Genomic DNA, 7,626 nt, shown 5'->3' with positions numbered 1-7,626 from the left:
GCCATGATTGTATTGAATGGCAGAGCAGGTTCGATGGGCTGAATGGCCTACTCCTGTTCTTATGTTGCTAAGTTCATTTTGATTGTTAGCATTCATTATGAAGATAGCTGATAGCTTGGGCAAAAAAGGTATCAGTGGACTCTTTGTCTCTCAAAGCTAAGTCCACCTTAACCTGAACTCCATGTTTGAATCTCTCCAATCACATTTATGCCCCAGCCACAGTGCCAAAACAACTTTTTTCAAAGCCACAAATTACACCCTATGTGACATTGCAAAAGTAAATTATCTCTCCTTGTCCTTCTTGACCTGTTCATAACTATTGTCACAGTTGATGTCACCATCCTCCTTTCCTTCACACCATTGTCAAACGAGGTGGGACTTCACTCAACAGGTTCCATTCTTACCTCCTTACCATAGCCAGAGAACCACCTGAAGTGGTTTCCCCTCTTACTCCCATACCATTACCTCTCATGTCCCCCAAGGATCTTCCTTTGGTCTCCTCTTATATCACATCTACTGCTACTCCCATGCAACAGCATCTGGTAGCATAGCATCAGTTTTTATATGTACTCCGGTGACACCCAGCTCTAACTCATCATCACTTCTTGTGACCCTTCCACTGTCTCTGATTTATCAGACTACTTGTCTGAATTCAAGTGCTGGATGATCAGAAATTTCCTCTAATTAAATATTGGGATGAACAAACCAATTGTCTTCAGACCTGATGATAAAGTTTATTCTCATCCAAACAATCCAGCCCTCTCCCTGATAACTGAGATTGAACTAGACTGTTTCCAATCTTGATGTCATAACTGACCCCAGGATGAGCTTCCAACATTTATCATACCGTCACTAAGTGTGCTTACATCCACCCCCACAGCATCACTCAATTCTGTCTCTGCCTCAACTCATGTGCTGCTGAAACTCTTGTACTTTATTAACCTAATCTTGACTATTCCAATCCATTCCTGGACGGTGTCCCATCTCCTACCCTCTGTAAACTTTTGATCATCTAAAACTCTGCAGCCCATGTCCTAACCTTCGCTAAGTCCCATTCACCTATCACCCCTGTGCTCACTGACCTAAACTTGCACCAGATAATCAATGACTCAATCTTAAAATTCTCAAACTTGATTTCACATTCCTCCATGGCATTGTCCCACCCTATCTCTTAATCTTAAGATCCACAACTCTCCAAGATATCTGCTCTAATTTTGGCCTCTTGACTATTGCTGATTTCAATTGCTCCACCATTGGTGGCCAAGTCTTCAGTTGTTAAGGCCCTAAACTCTGCAATTTCTTCCATAATCTCTCTGGCTCCTTACTTTGTTATCCTCCTTTAGGACACTCCTTAAAACTAACTTTTTGAGCAAGTTTTTTGTCATCTACCCTAATTTTCCTTATGTGGCTCAGGGCCAAGTTTTGCTTTGTAATGGTTCTATGGAGTGTCTTGGGACGTATTATTATGTTGTTACGATCCTTGGCCAGACCCCAAGATGTTGGTGAGATCAGGTTAGGGACCAATAACGTTTTGTTTAAAGTAGACAATGTTTGAGATTCAAGATGTTTACTCAGTGAAGACAGCTGCAAGACTCCACAGGTTTTGAACAAACAAAAATAAACTTTATTATACAAGGTCAGAAAGGTAAAAACAATTTACAATATCTATCTTATACTCTAGCATTTGGGATAAGAGTGAGGCACATGTGAATTAACAAGCCAACTGTGGTCGAACACACCACACTACACAATAAATGCCAAATGTGACAAAAGCAGATTCCATGGATTTCTCAACAACCCACCCAAACATTAGTTGCACTGTGAGTCAATCAATCTCATTGAAACTCAATCTCTCTTCAACTTTGAAGATCTCACCCTGAAATTCTCTCCAAAAATCACTTGAATGGTTTCAACGACTGCCCACCTGGCAAGGTTTCGATCTCGTCTTCTGAGATTCCATTGCTCTGAATTTCTGAGTACACTCAAACATCAACTCACAAGCACAATTTCAGCTCTTCAGCTGTACCAAGCAGAATGCTACTGCTCCAAAGGTACACCTTTGCCCCAGCAGCCCTTTCTCTAGCTTGAAGCCTATTTCTCAGCTCCTTTCTTTTTTTCTTAACTGGACTGGTAACTGTTTCTGTTCCCTGTCTTTGTCCCTTACCTGGTGTTTCCTTTTGAGACATCTCCCTGTCTCCTCCCTTGTCACGACCACCCCCGCCCCACCCCCCCTCCCCCCACCTCTCCCTCTCTCCCTGGGACACTTCTCTTCAGACTAAAGCTGACTAACTGGCTGAAACTGATTGTTCACTGACCCTTAAACTGATCTGGTGACCTGTCAAAACACTCCAAGAGGGTCCTACCCTTGTTACTAGGTAGAAACAAATGTCGTCGTAATCCCAGAGGGTCATAGGCTGTTCTCTCATTAGAGAGAGATGGCTGGTGGTGAGTTTAACCTGAGGGTCACCACACCTCAGGCAAGAAGTAAGGTTGAGGATCTCTGTCAAACGGAAATTGGCATCACTCTACATCACAAACCGGCTGTCCAGCCAACTAACAAGCAGTGGAGCACCCTGTACCTTAAACATTACAATCTCCATAATATGCTAACATAGCACACGGGGCACAGAAAAAATTGATTTCATAACAATGCTAATGCTGTTATATAATTACTACTTGTTGTCATACATGCTTGTGGATTGCAAACTGATGGGTGCAAGGCATGCCATCTGTTGCATCTTGGTAGTGCCTCTAGGGCGGAGAAGTTAACCTAGAAGGAAAAAACTGTAATAGCTGGGAAATGAGAATACAGTCCAAACTGTTTTTTTCTTCTGGGAAGAGTGTGGATGACTTTCACTGTTCCAGGAAAAGCATAGTTAGTGGGCTGTATATCTTTCTGCAGAAATTCTTTGACGCTGTAGCTAAGGGATATGCAGCTTCCAAACTGAGTGGGTGAAAATTATGTTGAAGAGCAAGGGAAATCAGAAGTTGTCATTTTTGCTGGAGTCAATAACACAGGAAGAAATAGGTCCTGCAAAGGGATTTTCGAGAACTTGCAGAGACATTAGTCAAATCCAGCACAACACCAATGATTTATCCCCTTAAATATAACTTTAGTCAGACTGTAACTGAAGTTTGAAAATTTCCTTGAGACTAAACTGTCCCTTTATTCAATTCTCACGTATGATTTGTCTCTCACTACTCACTTGCTGGTTAATTTAAATTAGCACTGTCTAAATTTTCACATAGTTGGTCAATCAAATAATTTATTATCAGGCCAAATCAGTCTAAAGGTATTGAAAAAGCAGGTTCATTTTTTTAATGTTCATTCATGAGATGTGGGTATTGCTGGCTAGGCCAGCATTTATTGCCCATCCCTAATTGTCCTTCAGAAGGTCTTGAACCGCTGCAGTCGCTGTGGGGTAGGTACACCCACTGTGCTGTTAGGGAGGGAGTTCCAGGATTTTGACCCAGCAACAGTGAATGAACAGTGATATGTTTCCAAGTCAGGATGGTGCGTGACTTGGAGGGGAACTTCCAGGTGGTGGAGTTCCCATAAGTTTGCTGCCCTTGTCCTTCTAGATGGTACTGATCATGTGTTTGGAAGGTGCTGTCTAAGGAGCCTTGGTGAGTTCCTGAGTTACATCTTGTAGATGGTACACAGTGCTGCTACTGTGTGTTGGTGGTGGAGGAAATGAATGTTTGTGGATGGGGTGCTAATCAAATGGGCTGCTTTGTTCTGGATGGTGTCAAGCTTCTCGAGTGTTGTTGGAGCACCACTCACCCAGGCAAATGGAGTAAGTTCCATCGTATTCCTGACTTGTGCATTGAGGATGGTGGACAGGCTTTGGGGAGGCAGGAGGTGTGTTACTTGCCACAAGATTCCTGCTTTTGTAGCCACAGTACTTTACATGGCTAGTCCAGTTCAGTTTCTGGTCATGGTAACCCCCAGGATGTTGATAGTGGGGGAATTCATTGATGGTCATGCCATTGAATGTCAAGGGGCAATGGTTAGATTTTCTCTTGTTGGAGATGATCATTGTCTGGCACTTGTGTGGTGTGAATGTTACTTGCTACTTGTCAGCCCAAGCCTGGAAATTGTCCAGGTAATGCTGCATTTGGACATGGACTGCTTCAGTATCTGATGAGTCATGAATGGTGCTGAACATTGTGCAATCATCAGCAAATATTTCTTGGTATTTGAGCAGTCAAAGTTAAGTAAACTAAAGTTAGAAGCTAATTAGATAAACAAGTATAATTTCAATATTTGTCCATCCCAATGTGTATAAATGTCCCACTCTACTGGACTCTTATTATTCAAGCTGTGAGTACTAGTAGGGGGAGTGTTATTGAGCTAGGGTTGAAGCGCATGGTCTGTCCCAGGATTTGGTGCTTTGTTATGGATTGTTTCAGAATATGATTTCAGAAATGCAAAATAAGTTGTTAATTTAGCAAATAATATAAATTAGGGAGGGCACTAGAATTGAGCAAAGAAGCTAAGGATCTGAACATTATCTGTGAAGCCTTCCACATTGGAGAAAATGAGATACTTATTTAATAGATACTCTCAGACTAACAAGAGGAGAGAAGTTGAAAGAGATCTGGGTATAGTAGTAAATGCAAATTGTCGATGTTGTCATTTAAGAGCAACAATTTAAACAAACAGAATGCAAAGCTCTTGGTAGAATATAAATCCAAAATGATAATGCTGAAGCTGTATGGTGCTCCAGCTAGGGCTAGCTTGAATATTATGTTCAGTCCTGGTAACCAAGGCACAAGAGGAGCTTCCAATTCCTGGTAGCTGTGAAATGGAGGGTAATTAGGTCGATCTCAGATGTTAGATGGCTGAGTTATGAAGAAAGGTTGTTACAATTGAACTCATAGGCTTACGATAATTGGCATTATACCCCAAAATAGCTTTATTTTCTAGGTTTTCAGCAAATTAGTAGATTGAAAAGATAAAAAAGAAAATAACTAGCTTTTTGGTGCTGCAAAATATTAATTATATGACACTGTGTACTAAAACTAAATCAACAATTTCATATTTTCAAGAGCTTTACGTTTTATTAAGAATCCTAAAATTAAAAAGAAAACTAAAATTGTGCAAGCCTGCTGCTTAAAGCATAATTTTAACAGTAAATATATAAAAATAGAAAGTGCTAGAAAAAGTCAGCAGGTCTGGGAGCATCTCTGGTGAGAGAAACAGGGTTAACATTGCAAGTCCAATATGAATGACTCTTCTTCCGCAAATTTAATGTCTCCATACTGAAACCATGGAGTTGGGCTTGAAGGAAGTTTGGATTGGAGAATTGGGGCTGCAGTGTTGTAACCCAATATCTGACTTCAGCTACCTTCTGAATACAACTCCCCAATGACACCATGGAGCACTAAATTTCCACTTATATTTGCTTACAAGCAATGCATTATCAATACACTATCAATGTATTTAAAGTAAGGAATTGAGGGACTTTTAAGTTTCTCCAGGAATATGCACTCTTTTATCAGGTTGTAAACTACAAACAATATGGTGATTTTTTACTGATATGAATGAAGTTTTTTTTCTAAGATGAGTGTTGTTCTCGTGATCAAGAAGTGATTATGTGCCTTTAACATCAGGACTTTTTCTTCCCCTTTTCCTTATAACCCCTTCCCCCTCTCCTGAAAGCACCGTTTTACTCAGTTTTTACTTGACATCCCCACAAGTTCACTTTTAGCAGGAGTTTCTATGGGGACTGATTAGAAGTGAAAAGCCTGGTTGATTTCCCCCTTCCCAGCCCTGGTCTGCTGATAGGGTCTGCTGCTATCCGACGTAAATTGACTCACCAAAATTCTGGGGGCTTTTAAATCTGAGATCTTTTTGTCCATACATCCCAGTTGTACACTGCCTTAACCAGTTAAGCATTGGCAAGAGCAGTTTTGATAATACAATTTGTACCAGTCATCTGAAGTGATTCAAACTATATAGTAACCCAATCTGCAAATGTAAAATGCAGACTTCCCTCTTAACCTTGTAGTTTTCCCAGCTAATATTCATCCGAACGCTGGGACACTTGGTAGTTAAATTTATTTGGTCATTTCTGTGTGGCTTTCGTCTTGGCAGTTTCTTCAAAATGACATGCATGACAAAATCAGCTAGATAACCGCACACAAACCATTGTGTGGGTACCGTGAATGACAAGATGTTTTCTTGACATCAAACGTACCCCGCACTGAAGTAACATTTTCCATTGTAAAGGTCAACGAGGAGGATAAATTCGCCCACTCTAGGATCTCTACAGTCCCCGAATCCCGAGGTTGAAGTTTAAGGACTTAATTTTAAAATACTTTCAGCTTTATCAACATTGCTCCTAAAGCGTTTCTTTTCCCCATATCAACTCAGGGTAAGTATTGCCACCGGTTAAAAGTGTGACAAACGAATCGATATCCTTGTCGCAAAATCTCTTAAATCGTTTCTCACAAACGAATTCTTGATTTCGCCGAGCGAAACTTCATTTTATTCGAAAACGCACTTTCATACTGGGTGCAGATCACTTACAATTGGCAGCCGATGACTGCTTTCTTGCCAATTATGATGACCAAGTTGCCTTTCGGCAACGAATTAGGCAGCACTTCTACTGAATTCCAGTGATACAGTATGCAATGATTTTGTGAACTGGCGCTCAATCACCCGTTAACGCAACTATCATTTACTATTTGCTGCTCAAGGTGTGACTGCAGGCAATGTGATTGTGAAACGTTCTGATTGTATTTGAAGTGTTTTCTTGAGGTAATGTGTTTGTAGTGTGAAGACCGTGAAGAATGAACTGAAATGTGCAGTTTCCAACTCATTACAGAAACACGAGATTAACTGTGCGAACTGCATTTATTGGAAGCAGTTGATGGCAAACCGGATGAAACATATTATTGATTTACATGGCATGAATACTGAAGAAGAAAACATTTCGAGATGTCGTCTTTAGGTTACGGCACTTGATCACTGTGGGAGTCTCTGAGCAGAAAGAATGAAATTGGGAGGGTGGGGTAGGTGGGTGTTTAGAGGGAGAGGGTCATTTAATCAAAGTGAAGCACCGAGGGACACACCGCCGCGCGCGTTCGTCACAGCGCGCGCGTCCGCTCCTCCCCTTGCGCGCGAGGAAACGACAGACACCACTGCACATGCGCTGGGGCATGCGAGTGATGGAATCCCAATGAAGCGAAGCGGAATGCGCGCATGCGTACTGCCTCTCCCAACCTTCCAATTCGGAGGGGCGTGCACGTAGAACGTGCGGAGGGGAGTTGGAAGGGAATGAGATGATGGGGGCGGGGAGAGCGCACGAACGGCAGTACATGCGCGCGCACAGCGGAGCTTGTACATTCGACATTACCCTGGAGCGTTCCCGGGGTTTGCAGCAGCAGTAGCGGCGCGTGCGTCAGAGCGAGAGAGAGAGCGCGCGCGCGCGCGTGTCGGCAGCAGCTGAATGTCAACAAAAAATGAAACCAAGTGAGAGTGAGTGAGAGAGAGGGAGGGAAGGAGGAGGAGGAGAGGCGGCGCTGCACGGCGCAGGGAGGGGGGCTCGCTCTGTGTTCTCACTGCACAGTTCAAGATTGCAAGCTCTTCACCTCCACGTTGTGGAGAGAGAGGCAACT

This window comes from Carcharodon carcharias, chromosome 5 (genome assembly GCF_017639515.1).
Source record: "Carcharodon carcharias isolate sCarCar2 chromosome 5, sCarCar2.pri, whole genome shotgun sequence".
NCBI lineage: Eukaryota > Metazoa > Chordata > Chondrichthyes > Lamniformes > Lamnidae > Carcharodon > Carcharodon carcharias.
This window is presented reverse-complemented; position numbering follows the sequence as displayed.